At 42.7% G+C, this 15702-nt stretch overlaps 1 protein-coding gene across 1 annotated transcript in view; it reads left to right on the top strand.

Moving 5' to 3' along the window:
* BBS12 (Bardet-Biedl syndrome 12) overlaps window positions 1–15702 on the top strand; it is a 134708-nt gene that overhangs the window by 61458 nt on the left and 57548 nt on the right. Inside the window, exons 5-6 of the mRNA XM_054824029.1 lie at window positions 3650–3859; window positions 8746–8925. The gene's annotated coding sequence lies outside the window, so the exon portion shown is untranslated. The remainder of the gene's footprint in view (window positions 1–3649; window positions 3860–8745; window positions 8926–15702) is intronic.

The raw sequence follows: 15702 nt of genomic DNA, 5'->3' as shown, positions 1-15702 counted from the left end.
GAGAAAAGTGTTCCTACCATAAAGAAGTCTGGCAAAACATTGAAGAAGTGAAAAGAGTGTCCTATATTAAGAAGTCTTATGCAACCGTAATCATTTGTGTGTGCCAACTTTAATAACAAGTTATTGTGGTGCAATGGTAAAGACAATATATTTAGAGTAGTATTACCTAATTAAATTTTAAATTAACGATATCCACCTTAGCCCCCAGAAAGTTATAAAAAAGGAAGAAAAAAGAAAAAGAGTATTTTCCCAATTAGCTGGGGAAGAAAGAATGATAAAGAGCAGAAGTGGTAAATGGCTTCTTTTGGTGGTCCTCTGGTCCCCTCCAAGGAAGAGTACTGCCTGGATCAGGTCCCTCAGCAAGGTGCTACTTGCCTTGTGCTGTTGTGTTATATTAATACGTTATAGTAGTAGCAGTGGTATGTACCTGCTATAATGGAAAATAGACGTTACAGTAAATGTATGTGTTGTATCGCAATCACTTGCAAAACTACCAGAAGACGAATGTGGAACATGGAAGGGTTGAGGTCACTTGCAGTAGACACAGCACCCCATGCTGATGCAATTACATAAACCAAAAGTGTCCATCAGTGTAGCGCATTCTCCCTAGAAAAGGGGTTTAAAATGTGCTGGTGGAGGAATTCAGCTAGAAGTCTTTCATAGTTAGAGCAGCAAGTCCTGTTGAGTATAAAAGTGTGTACCACATCCTTCTCCCCAGTGGTCTGTTGTCCAAGAACAAGCTGCCTGAATGATGACTGGGGAGTCCAGGTGGAATTTCACCTGGATTGGTGCTGTTAAATTCTGTCTAATATCTAGGGGATTTTTTTTTATTGGCTTAAAAGGAAACACAAAAGAAAAATGCCACCACATTCCCTTCTCACACCAGCACTGCAGAAGTATGTGAGCCATGGTTAAGTGGGGGCAGCAAACACCCGGGACATACACATGACTACCTCAGCTTTTTCAAGCACCAAGCTCTTTCCCACTGTGGTGAGTTGAGCCCAGCCAGCAGTTAAGCACCCCCACAGCTGCTCTCTCACTACCCCTGCGGAATGGGGGAGAGAATAGGAAAGGCGACAGCAAAAGACTCATGAGTCAAGACAATGTTTAATAAGGAAGTGCAGGGCAGGGGGAAAGTAATCCAAAGGCAATCACTCACCCTTTCCCACAAGGAGACTGATGTCTAGCCAGCCTCCAAGCAATAGTTACCTTGGAAGTCAGCTCCCACCCCCAGTTTTTATTGCTGGGCATAACTTTAGTAGGTAATGGTAGGAGGGTCTCTTTGGCCAATTCATGTCAGCTGTCCTGGCTGTGTCCTCTCCCAGCTTCTTGCCTGCACTCAGCCTAGTTGCTCGAGTGGAGGCTGAGTGAGACAAGGAGAAAGCCTTGCTGCTGTGCAAGCACTGTTCAGCCATAGACAAAGCACTTGTGTGTTACCTGCATCTTTTAGTCACAAATCCAAACTACAACACCTTATGCACTGCTGTGAAGAAAGTTAACTCCATCCCAGCTGGAGACAGTAAACCCACAATGATTAAACTGCTTTGATTAGGAATTCTCTGATTACACTAAACCACATTCATTCTTTTCTGGCAGGGACTAAGTCTAGGATTTCTGATTGCTAATCTGTTGCTCATTTATAATTATGTGCATCTCCCAGTGGGAAAGAGTTCACTGAGTCTTTGTCCCATTACATACCTAGAAAGAGGGTGATATTTGGTTCTGTACCTGAACTGAGGATCTAAGCTAAGAATCTGGAAGAGTTTCCACCTCTCCATCTGAACAGAGATATTAAACACCTTTCTTTTATTCAGATTCAGGAAAAGATTTCCTTACCTTATTAGAACTAAAAAATCTGGATTTTGTAGTCTGTATCCCCATGTAAATGTTGCTTATTTTACTTCATTTCAGCACTCCTCTCTTTTGTGCCTGGTTGCTGGAATTTTTATTGCAGCCCTTCTCTGCCAGATTACAAATCTATCACAACTATCCTTCAAGTTTATGGATTTGGAATTTGTTTTTAAACTATATTGGCCCTTGCCCCTTCCATTATGTGCATGTTTGAAGATGTGTGTCTGAGGTGCAAATCTTTGGCATTACACAAACACCTAATCCTTAATATTGCAATATTTATATGCCATTTTCAGCAGATACATGGTCTTTCCTCTCCAGAGGTTGTCATATCTTCAACACGGGCAGCATTGCAGCTCCCTGAACTGGCATTGCAGTGCACACAATTGTTTGTGATGACTGAGCCCCTAACCCTCCATGAGCGCTGATGCTCAGAGGGGGACCAAGGCTTCTCCTGCCAACCTTCAGGCTGTGGCTATCCCTCTTCCCCAGGCCCAGAAACCCCATCAGCTGTGCCACACCGATAGCCTGCTAATTAGGAAATGCCAAACAAAATCTTAGAGATAAAAGGTGACAACATCCGCATCTTAAAGGCACAAAAGAAAGAAGTTATGGGTGAAGACATCCATCTTCCTATTCATCTCACTGCCATCAGAAGCATTTTTGGGTAACTTATGATGACACCACACTTTCCCAATTAATTCAAAGGGAATTCATATTGCATTGATTTCAGCCTTGTAAGCTTATTGTGTTTTCAGGCATCTCAGCAATATTATGGCAAGTAACTTCCCCACTCCATGCAGCCTGTGAAAAGAGGACATTCTGAATGGGAATCTTATAAGCCTTGCTAAACCAAAAGAAAGATGCTTGGAAAAATTGCATGTTCATGTTGGTTATAGCCTGGGTGAGTCTGGATTGCTTGTTAGGAGAGAAGGGGAAGTAAGTCTGACTTTTGCTACCCTTACTAACCACCAGATCCATCCTTTAGTTCAGTGGGATTGAGGTAACAGCGGTTTAAATGAAAAAGGCTCAAACTTGAAAAATAAAAATACGGAATGCTTTTTGTCTCCAGAATTAACATAACAGGCTCATCTGAAGATAACCCTGATTTGTGAAAATATGTCAGTCTGAACTACGCAGAGGTCAAAATATATATATGAAAACTAATATTTTCTATTTCCTTTTTGTTCAGCTTCCTGTATGCTGAGCCCAGGTTGTTTATTCTTCTGAATGATGCAATGGGTTAACGGATAGTATGTGGGTTATCAGTAAGGAAATCTGAAGGTACAAGGACCATAACAGTACCTTATGTTTCACTTTGATTAAACTGGTGGAATTCCGTGTAAATGGAAAATTGTGAAGGCGTATAGCCTTCATTTTATCAAGAGGATACAGTAGGAAGTAACTTAAAACACGAACGATCATATTATTTATTTCTAAATAATTAAATGCCTTGAAGTCTTTCAATTCAAAATACATACAGTCCTTTTACAAAAGAGAAGATGCATACATAGTCCTTCCTGCAAAGGCTGAGGCTTAGGGAGACATGAGGCTCAGGGGAAGGGTTTGATGGATTTACTTAAGAACCAAGATAAGTCACCAGGAGGTTGCCATTCTCTAACTTAGCTTGCACAAGCTAATGGGTGGGTTTCCTTCTGGAGAATGCTTTCTATGACAAGCAGCCTTTTGCACGGAAAAGCACTTAATTTGCTTTAGAAATCTAAGTAAATAAAGGATATTTTAAATAAAACTTTTTTTTTTTAAATATGTCTCCTTTTTTGTTTCTTTGCTTCTTTAGAGTGTGTACAGCAATGCAGGGTAAACTCAGTTGCCTCTTAGAAATAAAAAGAGTTGGTGCACAGGGAAGCTGCCCTACTCCCCCTAAACCTGAGAGCTTCAACGTGCAAGCTAGCGACACACAAGAGCATGGCAGAGCTTCCCTCACGGGGACCCAGAGCAGGCCAGGCATCATCCAAACCCTCGTGCAGTCCAGTCTCCTCCCCTCCAGGTAAGCCACCAGAGACGCTTGAGTATCCATCCACAGGAAAGGCAGACAGACGTACCAGCGCTAAGACCATTTCAGTTATATTCACTAGCATGCAACTTGATGGTTCTGCAGTATGTACGGATAGTAGGAACTTGTGTCTATGCAAAAATAGTTGATGCTGTATGTGGACAGCAGCAAAGATTTTCTTCGAGGTGGGTCTGATATACATTGTTTCTTTGCTTAACTGCTGTTGTTTGAATAAAGATCAATAATACTGTTTCTGTAAAAACAGCAGGGAGGGAATGCTCTTGGTTTACCCCACCTTAGCGCTGCATGTTGGTGTTTTGAAACTAGGGTGGGGTGGTTTATATTTTGATAGACCATTATCTAGGAGGGAAGCAAATAACCTGAAACCTTGACCTTTCAAGTGCCTCTGATCTGAATACTGTTTTGTTCCTCACCAATACTGCTGTTGCTTCTATGCTGCACAACTGCCTGTGAGGGCAGCCGGGAGCTAAGGGGGGTCATTTACGCTAAAGGCTTCAGATGTTTCTTTGCTTCACATCTTTTATGTGATGTCACTCAGTATGGAGGACAGCAGCATCAAATATCATCCTTCACCTGAGTTGTTTTCTCCATATACTCTGTATACAGTGCAATGCTGAGCAGGTCCATAAGTAATCCTAGTAGGTCACATACAGGGCAGTAAACGAGCAGCAAGGGGTTTAAAAATAATGGAGAAGTGGCAGCAGGTAAATCTTGTGGAGGGTGCTTACAGGCATTGGTGGTTCATGCCCGAGCACCTCATGGGGCCACTCGGTCCCGTAGGGCAAACCTTTTGTGCCACTCCTCTCTTCCCCAGGCTGTGGAAGGAGAAGTGACTTCCCTTCCTCTGTGAAGAACTTTGAGTGAAAAAAGTTACAGAAGAACCCCAGTGTTACTGTAATACAGGCAGTCTTTTACATGACTGTTGACCAGACTTAAATGAAGTGCACTTAGTTTAGGACATAGAAAAGGAGCCTCCTTTCCAGAAGTCCTTGAATCTGGCATTGGTGAAGTGGTTACCCTAACTTTCAATGTGTTGTACAGTAGAATAAGCAGGGCTCAAAGTATGTGAGCTACAGCAATCCCCTGGGCAGTACTGTACTGCAAAAGATGAGTGGAACTGAGCCTGCTCTGACTTCCCTTCTCAAGTAGCCTGTACACCTTGCTGTGCCGATTTTATGTAGTCCAGAAATTTGTCTCCAAGCTCCTTGCATGGCCAGAATGAAATCAGTCTTGGATCAGGTTCCCAACAGCTGGCTTGCAGTGGTGAAGACATCACGTCAGTGCAAGCAAAGCAACTCAGACTCACAACTGGTTAAATAATCCTCTAGTACCTGGTTGGAAAGCTGAACAACCACTGTTCAAATTTTGCCTGAAGGCAGTACATGTTAACGGTTTGCTGGACAATCTTGGCAGGAGTTTGTAAATTGAGAGGTTTGATGAGGAGCACAAACAGCTTTGAGTGACATCAAAGCCACTCTCCAGGCTTCTCCTATTGTTACATTTATTGCTCACATGTGGGGAAAAAAAGGAAATACTAAGTTCTATGCAAGTATTTTTGATGCCGCCATGCCTGTTTAGTAAAAGGATACATCATTGGAAATATTTGGGACATGACTCAGGACAGGACTGGAAGGAACCTTGAGAGGTCCATACTTGGTATATTTTTCTTGTGTTTATTTGTAATAAATGGCAAGAGCAGCCAATCCAAAGTGAGAAGCAGAGCTCTCAGCTATCCAGGAGATGCAGGAATGTACTACAGTGTGTTAAGGCTAACAGAGTAAATGAAGGTTGCCATACACCTCTCCCCTGCTCCCCAAAGCCTGCAAGGTACACAGGTATGAAAGTGATCACCTTATAAATGGCTAGAGGGAAAAAAAGGAATTATAGGTTAGATTTAAAGAGACTTTTCTGATAGGAGGAAGAGATATCTTAATCTCTTTTTGGAACATGTTTCTGCTCATCTCTTCCCATAATTTTCTTCTTGCCCCCACCCCCCTGAACTTCCTTTCTGCTCTCACCTTTGTGAGGAGAACTTTTGTCCTCCTTGCTTTTTGCTCTCTTACTGTTACACTGGCAGCACTGGGGCACTCTGGCAGCTTTCACCCTTGCACTGAGCAGTAAATGTCCTCTGGGTTATGTGAGGCAGCAGTTGTTTAGCTGGGGAGCTGTGTAGCTGAGATCATGTCTCTCCTGGTCACGAACATGGGTCTCACCATTTTAGAGAAGAACAACACCCAGTAGTTTGAGATCAATAAAGGACCTCAATGCTCAGGTCACCTCAAACTGCAATTCAAAGGGCTGAAGATGTGGTTAGAGTGCGTGTCTTGGAGAAGAAAGGGTGATACTGGAGAGGTGAAGCAGAGTCCAACATCCTTTGTGCCTGGAAGAACACCGTCATGACTTGGGTGTGCACTTCTAGGAGACAGCTGCCTATAGAGGCTGAGCCCTGCTTTAGATGACCAGAGATTTTTCAAAATTTGGGCTGCTTGGTAAGATTTGCAGGCCAACAGGCAAAGGCAGGGCCAGGTCCTGGGCGGTTGCAGAGTGCAGGATGTCACCTGCTTGCTCCTGGCTGGGCATGCTGGGCATCTGCACCTACCCAAATCCCTGCCTGCCTGTCTTGCCTTCTCCAGGAAGCAACACCTCCGGCACCTTAGGGAACAGCTGCTGCAATGGAGGTGCCAAGCCATCCTTTTCTCCTCCTTCAAATCCTTCTGGCAAACAGTTTTCCTGGTATGACTTCACCAAGTAAATTAGTTTGCCCAAGGCTCTGAAAATTAAATGTACAGGTAATATTTTTCTTCTAAATTTATAGGCAAGAGGTACATGAGCAAGTGAATTCGGTGCCTAGCATGTTCCTCCTGCTGCAAGACGCAGGACCTGCATGTTCTCAGCACCGGTGAGAATCTCTATGGCATTAGTCACAGCTAGCGGCTACCCACAGTCACTCTGCCTGTCTGAGCAAGAAAATTTGTGGTTTTATTTCAGCTTCCTTGCTAGGAGTCAAAGCCGAGCATCCCCATTTTGGGCAAAAGATACACTCCCAAGCCTGACTTATCCCTCTTTGTTACTTGTTATTTTAGCATCTGTTTCCTCCTTGGCTTCAACTTTACGTTCCCCTTCACTTTGGTGCTGCGAGCACATCAGCGCTTGGTAACGCTCCCACAGCATTACATGCTGCCTCGATGGTATCGCCGCATCCTCATCCACTGTTTCCTCCCCGCTCGCCCCAGCTCCCGCCGCCCAGGTGCAGCTGCGACGTCACCAGCTGGTGCCTGCAATGAAACTGGTGTGTCCATGTCACAAGCCCTGCACTCCCCTGATGCTAAGAAACGGCTCCCAAATGCCTCACTGTTTTTAAAGCCCACGTCCCCTAGTTTCTTCTTTTCACCTAATACTGACTGTTTCTCTCTCTGCCTTCAAAATCTTTGTTTCTGTTTTAGACAGATGAATTTTCTTTGCCTTGAGAGAGGCTTTTTCGTACAACTCTGCTTCATTGATTCTCCACTCCTTCCTAAATCTCAGACGGAAAATGCCTCTTCCTGTCCCCAGACTTGTTTTTCTCTTCTGCTGGGACTGATTTAACTGGTTATTATTCTGCACTTCCAACATTGCTCAAAAGATGTTGCAGAAAACAAAGTTGTATTGTATTGAAACAGAAAACAATTTCAGAATTGGATGAATCACCCTTTCTTCAACCCCCAGCTAAAAATAAAAAAAAGATGATTCACTGTAGAAAGTCTATATGAGATTTCTCAAATTCAGTTCTGGTTTATTATCTGTGAGGCAGTTCTGTGCTTGTCATTCTGGCAATGTGGTATCATTTTACTTGAAAATGGCCTAGCGGTTTTATTGATTCATTCTGGGAGGCGACTTCATTTTGTTGGTAAATTTGAAGACTCTTTTTGCTTATTTCATGAAGCATTTGAAGCATATCTTTTATTTCAGACTATAGAGTATTTTGGAAAATGTAAATAAATATGTAATAAAACATAAGAAGCATAATAAAAATAACAGCACATTTAAAGCCAATGAATGGCAGTGCGTTTTTACACAATGCACAGTTAAACTGTGGAAGTTTTTGCCTCAGTATCATCAAGGGCAAAAGCTGTGTGAGATTCAGAACAATTACTCACCCTTTGATAACATCATCTGTAGTTAAATTAGAGAAAATAGATAAACAGAAAACATCGAAACTGGGGGGCAGTGATGCCTGCAGTGCGTTCCTTAGGATGCAGAAGTGGCTGCCAGTGCTCCCTCAGATGGGCGCTGGGCTGGTTTTCAGTCCCCTCAAGCTGGATCCAATCTTGCAGTTCCCTTGGCCTGGGCAAAGGCTGCGACTGCCTCTGCAGGCTCTGTATGACAGTTCCTCGGCAAGCTGAACCGATGCCTGGATGTGGTGGGCCATTCATTGGCTGACTTGCAGTACGTTGGGACTTTGAGGGACAGCAATCCCCCTACGTACACCGAAATTCCTGGCCCTGTTGGTCAAATCAGACCAAAAATCTGGCCCAGTGTGAAGTTTATGTTTCCATCTCTATGTGGTGAGCAGGGCGAGTATTTTGCAATCTGTGTGACAATGTGTGTTGTTCACATGAGCTTTCTGTCTACTTTTATGTTATCACACCATCCTCGAAGAAGACGACCACAAAACCACTTTGATGGAGGTCGAGCTGTGTGCATTAGCTGCAGGAGCACTCTGGAGACCCAGCAGCTGTTTTGGGGGGATTGGGTGCATTTTGGGGATTGGTCAGGGAGGGTAAGAGAAGTTTCTTAAGCTCACAGCAAATTGCATTGGATTTAAGTAAAAAATTCAGGTGCAATGTTGAAATACTCTTTATTTTGCATTTTCCTAACAGGCTTTTTTCAAAATTATTCCCAAAATTATTTTGAAGTAACCAGGTGTTGCTACCCAGGCGAGAGCAAAGGAACTGAGAAGTGGCAGATGCCTCTTCCGGAGTCCCCCCTGTGGCACGGTTCCTGCAGCCCCAGCCCTGAGAACCACAGGCAGCTCCTCTGCCAGCCCCCGGCTCTGGCAGGTCAGTGCGGCACCGGGTGACTTCAGGAGGAAGTGTGATTAAGAGGGTGACAAAAGTTAGCAAAGTGAAGGCTGCCATGAAGCCCTATCACATACGAGGTGTGATATTTATGGCATGCATGCTGTGAGTGGAAGAAAAAAGGGCACATGAGGTCAAATGGCCCAGCTTTTTGATTCTTCCTTGCTGAGGGTTCTCTGGAGTAGAAATCAGACTGCTGCATGGTGAAAGCATTTTATGAATGACTTTTGATTAATACTTGTGAAGCTAGTGGGAGGGGGAAATATGAAGAGGAATCAGCGCTGAGTGTGGCCAGAAACACTGCTGCTGACAGGGCAAACTTTCCCCGTTGGCAGAGGCACAACGGCAGCAACGCTGTACAAAGATCTGCATGTGCACATAAACCGTACACATTGGCAGTTTCCCCAGACAGACTTTGTTAGGATTGCCAACCAATCAAACTGCCTCTTAACCTAGTTTTCACAATCTACACATTTTATTAGAGCTACTTTTGATGTATGTATCAACCAAATCTACTGTAAGGCAGCAAAAGTGATAGACATGATTTGTTTATGATTTATTTAGAAATTATTTCATACGAGTTAACTAGTGTGCTTTGTTCTGGGGAATTTGCTTTTCAAAGGCATTCTTCCTCGCGGACTAAAAGTAGTCATATTCATGTGGGGAAAACCGAAAATCCCTCATCCATAGCTGAATTTCAAGCTGAATATGTCACAGAGAAAAAATAAGATATATATTTTTCATGCCTTTGGTGTGTTTTAAGTCTGTGAGATGTCAAACCAGTAAACAACCATCTCTTAGGGGCAGAAATGGGAGTCTCGATCAAATAGCAGAATGGAATGCTAGGCCAATTGCTTTTGCCAGGCTTAAGACAGTGAATTTTAATTGTGAGCTTTGCTTAAAGCATGGTCAGCTTGCAAAGGACATAAGTTACTTCTAGAGAAAGTGGGGACTGTTGGGAAGACAAAATATTGGGTGGTCTTTGGTGCTTCATGGATATCCTAGTTTCACCATGAAGAGGTACAGCACGGTCAGGTGAGTGTTTGCAGTTACAGCGCTTAGCCGAGCTGTGACAGCGAGGTGTGGGATCACTCCTGGTTCAGTTCAGTGCTAAATGAGTTGGGTAGCTTCCGCAGCACACCAAGGTACTGTTTCTCAGTTGGCGAGTGCTTCCTACTATCATCTTCTTCCTCTCTGCTCTTTGCTTGCTGTTAAAGATAGGAAACTGGGTTAAAGCTGCTGTGATCATTTTCATGCATAGCGTATGGTGAATTGGTAAAGCCTAGTGAGGCATAATAATGTGTTAAACATCTTGAATTATGCTGCATGTGCTCCTTCAGTGCCACCTCAATCAATTCTCTTGCGGCGATGGCTGAGGTTGGTGTATCAGATGGGAAATCTGGCTTGCTGAGAAAGGTTGTGTCAAAGCTGAGACTTCTGTCCTGGAATCGACACCTCCAGCTTCCCAGGAAAGGCACTATTTCTGTTTGGGTAGTTGCTGATACTGATTCTTAGTAGCAGCTATGACCATTCTCCAAATACTACAGCCACATTTTCAAATTTCAGTTTCCCAAGCCATTTTGTACGTCTCTCTGCTGTGCCAGTACTCAGTGGTGGTCTAAGCCAAATGTAGTTCTGTTACAGTGGAGTGATTTTTTCAAAGCACTGTCAGATGATGGCATGCCTACTCAGCGGAGGGCAACAGAGCCCAGAAAAAAGATGCTAAGATGAGCTTAGACAGCAAACTAGATGTATTTACTACCCTGTAGGGCAGCAAAAGTGGCGTATAAGATTTGTCACACACGAGAGAGAACTAGTGTGCTTTGTTCTGGGGAATTTGCTATCAGATTGGACATGTGGGGGCTTCAAACCAGCAAGAGCAGCAATAATTATTCAGCCTGAAAAGAAATAGGGGGAGATTTGATAGAGGCTTCCTCCCAGCTTTGGTCAGGCTGACAAGATACAGCTTCCTTTTACAGTCTTAGATTCACTTATACCCATAGGTTGTCACAGCTACAGCAATGTGAGTACTGCAGTTTCTACCAGGGTGCTAGCAGTTCCTTTCACATGCACGTTGGTGCCCCTTTCCTCAGTGACAGGAAACCTGGGAATATCTAGAAACTGTTAGTAAACAACTCTCTGTCTACAAGCGTCAAACCCTGCACCTTCAGAAACCCCGCTGGGGTTTGTGGTCACAGACGCTCACACCTGGGCACATGCTGGTGTCAATTTGTTCACTGTTGGTGTTTTCAAAATGCAAATGTCAGCGTGCAAACTTGTGCTGCTTTGTGGCAAAAGGGAACATGGGGACAGTCACACGTCATTTTTATGGGTGCCCAGGTGGTGTCTTTTCCTTAGAAATGCACCCCTTTAACATCAAATGATGAGTAAGATATGACCAAACCTGAACGCTGCAACTACCATCAAGAATATTAAGTGCACGACCGGTGATAAGGCAGTGTTTTAAAAAGAACTGTTATGAACAAGGCAGCATAATAAGGGATTTAAAGATTCCTTGTTTTAATGAGGTGAAATATAAAAATGTATGCTGATCTTCTGTCACTTCTGCTGTTTTGCCTTACATTTTGCAATCCCATACATGAATACCAGTATATTTTTATTCTAACACCAATTTGCTCACAGATTTAAATTTTTGAGCATAACATTTGTTCCTCAAGATATAGACAGGTATTTTGTAGATTTGGCCTTAATTATGGGTGAAGACAAAGCATGTCTACCAAAACAGTGTTAAGCCACTTGAGAGTTTTCCAGTGGCAGGTAATTCTCAGATATTGAAAAAGTTGACAGATGTCAAAGGTTCTCTCTCATTCTAGATTGCCTTTAAAATGATATTGTCTACTGCAGATGTTTTCTTCTTGAAGACTTTGTCAACAGTGTTTTCTTGAGTATTATCTCTGTGACTGGAAATGGCACAAGAGGGGTTTTTACTTGGTTGCCATCATAGAAGGTCAGGTTTCACTAAGCAGACTGGGACTGAGATATTCCGTGCAGTTCTCAGTTGAGTTAAATAAACCTACTTAACGTCAATGAATGTGAAGTTAATTTAAATTTACATTTCTGGAATTTAAGGCCTACATAGCCTAAAATAAAGAATTTTACACTTATCGAGTAGAAGGAATAGCAGCACTCACCATATAGTTTGGAAAGGTTCCCTGTTCTGTAGCATATCCAAATGAATCCCTTTCCTTTGCACACAGAATCAGGCCTAGGGTAGAAACTTTGATTTCAGACTAATTACTTCCAGTAAAAAGTTTGGAGTACTTAAATTTGACCTTTGTAGTTTGCCACGCTGCTGCTGTTCATATTACGCGGAGTTTTACTTTAGTATTTGTTCTTATAGATCTGCCCATTGTGCCAAATCATGCCTAAGTCACTTGCTGTTGCAATGATGAAAATTTCTGCGATTAGTTTTGGTATTTAAGTGGTTAGACAAAGTATCAGAAAATATTTGCATGTTTTATATACACAGTAATAAAAATGAGAGGGATAGCAGAAGGTTTCTGCTAGACCAGTGCCAAGCATGTTATATGCCCTAAGCAATGACCCAAACAATGGGATAGGTTCATAAATACAGGAAAAACTTGTTGAAGAAAAATGTCTTTATCCACATACTCATGGAGTAAGATTATAACATGGCCAATCTTACCAAGTTTCACAATGAATAGTAAGTGGGAACTGAAAAAACCAAACTGTTGCCCAAACATTGTTACCGTAAATGTAAAGGAAAAGAAACACTGTAGGTGGGGATAGTAGTTCTGAGCCATTCCTTTGGTGTCTTATATGTAACTGTCCGAAAAAACCCCAATAGGACTTCACCGTCAGAAATCTCCCGTTCTGCAGACTGCCTGTCTGTTCTTGTCTCGTTGGCCACAACCCCTGAGCACTTCTGACGACAAAAAAAAAAAAAGTATCATTTGACGTATTTCACATTTCCACTTCTGTTCAGTGATCTTTTTTCCTTCTGTCTGCGGTTGTTTAACCTTGATCCAGTCATTCAGGTGAGAACAGAGAAAAGCGGAAACAAGTCTATGTTGGTTTTTTTCCCTTTGCATGTCGAGACGTAGCACGGCTACCATCTATCTCAGCATGGTCAGAGATGGACTCAGTGGCCTTGAAGCTAAAGTGTTCTTTAAAAGCAAACCGGTATTTTGATTATGGCTCAGTGATACTTAATTTTTTTCAGCCAAAAGCCATTATTTTACCAACTGGCTGCTGAAAATAGTGACTGTTGAATTTTCACCCAGCTATGACTTTTGAACCACGGAGGAGATTGTGAGAAAGCACCATTCAGGTGCCAAGCTCTGTAATATACAGTGCAGCTAGCAATCAGCCCTACATTTTGCAAAATCTTCCGTTGCATGTGGTATGTTGTGCCTGTTTGGGCCTTCTTATGTGCAAGCTGTTCGGCTGCAACAAAAATTTCAGCGGAGCAGGGAGCAGAGAAGCACGCTTTGGGATAAAAGCTAAGCTGATGTTTCCAGCGTGCAAGCTGGCTACATTGCACTGACAGCTACAAATTAGGTGACTCAGTCCTGTGCGATCACAGTTAGTCAGAAAATAGCAATGTTTGCGGCACACAGGGTGGTGTGGCCGGTCCCATCCTATTCAGCAAATCAGTGTTTAAAATGACCACTGCACTTTTCCTTTCCCTGGTGCAACACCCAGACCAGCCTGCCTAACTTATACGCAAGTATAATGGTGATATTTGGGCCAGTGCTTTCAAAAGTAAGTCTTGGAAATTGTGTGTGAAAATTGCCCCCACCATTTAGACACCTAAATAAAGTACCTACCTTCAGAAACACAGTTCTAAAAACCCCGGACTTTATCATTAGTGACATTTTGTTGAGATCTGTTATCTGCATGGTTCCACAAGTGACCTAGAATAAGAAGATCAGAATTCTTGTTCTTAGAAATGGAAAAATTTACCCTTTAGGGAGTACTCCACCACGCAGAAATATTCAGGCATGTACAGGATGGCCATTTGCTTCGACTACAATTTCATACGATGCTCTTTCTCAGCAGTAGTGGAATTGCCCAGTGGCAATCGATGAGCTGCAAAAGCAGCTGGAGGTGATTCAGGATGGTTTTGTTCGCGGTGTTACTGTCCCGGGGCGAGCAGGGTTGGGGAGGATAAATACACTGCAGCACATGTCTGCAGCAGGGCAGCAGAGCAGGGGGAATTCATGGCACACCACAGCACTTGTAGTGACTGCTGCAGGCCACAGCCACAGTGTGGATTGAGGTTGCGCTCAGATTTTTCAGTGATTTATTTTAGCCTATCTGCAGCCAAAGAATCAGCTGTCTGGCTTTATTTTAGCTTTACTTCAGAAGAGCCAAAGCAGATTTCCTTGTGTTAGCCGCAGCAGGGTGCAAAGGCTTGGGATGAGGTTCATGCTTAATGTCTGGGAGTGGCATACAGGTCCCGGGTGCTTAGCATGGTCAGGGGACTTGTGTGGGCAGCTGAGGACGTCAGATGGGTTTTGTCTGCATACTTCTAGTGTTTCATATTGCACAGAGTCTGGCTGCATATTTATATCAGTTAGGAATCAGGAAACATGAAAATACCATACAACCATTTGCTTTGATTACTGTTGTTATAAATATGCCACCCCAAAGACCCTATTTCTGGGTGCTGGCTTATAGGAAAACTAGACCCTGTGTAATCTCCACTAGGATTTCACTTTGAGTTAGTCAGCTCCAATTAAGAATACTTATTTTTTCAGAGGTAAGCCAAGTCAAGCAAGAGCAGAAGGTATAGCTCTTACCAGAAAGAGTAGTATCTTTGAAATTACTGGTTGTGGAGGGGTGTTATAGGGTGCAGTCCGTATGTTGAAGGGTTGGTCAAAGCTGACTAAGGAAGAGGTCCTTAATTTTGATTTGTATCTTTAGGTAGAACTTTGCAGTTTCCCAAACATAATCCTTTTCTGACTGAATAATGAAGGGGAAAATGCTTTGCTGAAAGGGCATGGGAAAGGCAGAGCACTGTCTAATATCTAATCTGGAAAAAGTCACATTAGGAAAAGAAAGACTTACAGGAGACTATGAACTATTTTTCCTGTTAGAAATATGCAGAAAGAATTGTCATGCTTGTCTGCCTATACATCCTAGAAGTTCAATATTTAGAAGAACTTCTTCAAATCTTCTTTCTTTCTTTTGGCAACCTACACAAGAAAGTAAGAAAAATTAATAAACTATACGGGGACCTGTTGTTCTTAATCCAGAATACACCTGTCTGCACATGGAGTTATTCAGAAAGATCTGTTCTTCAGCAGATCCAGATTCTACCCTTAGAAATTCATAGCATGAATATGAGCTTAAACAAGAGCCAGAGTCTTCCCAAAACTAAACAGACACTATTCTGTAGTATTACCTTTTTAGTGTGCATTCTCCCTCTGAATTACTCATCCATAAAAATGCAAATGTCAGTACTGAAATGAAAGCTGTGCAAGGGAAAAAAGTAATGATTAAACCATTTGCCTCTGTCAATGGCTTGAAGACAAAAGCCTGTAGCTGCAGTTCTGCATCTCTTGGTATAGGAAGCAAACAGGTCTGCAAAGAGGCTCCTTAAAATAAAAAAAAAAAAATCAGCCTAACTGCTGGTTCTGCCTGTGTACATCTGTTGGCTTGTGGGGGCTTCTCTTTCTTACTCAGAATTGAACTGAGTCTAACAGTAACATTTGTTTACTACATATCTGATCAACCATATATAACCTTCACTGAAGCAACTAAAATTAGAAA

Source organism: Grus americana, chromosome 4, assembly GCF_028858705.1.
Source record: "Grus americana isolate bGruAme1 chromosome 4, bGruAme1.mat, whole genome shotgun sequence".
Classification (NCBI taxonomy): Eukaryota; Metazoa; Chordata; class Aves; order Gruiformes; family Gruidae; genus Grus; species Grus americana.
This window is presented reverse-complemented; position numbering and strand designations above follow the sequence as displayed.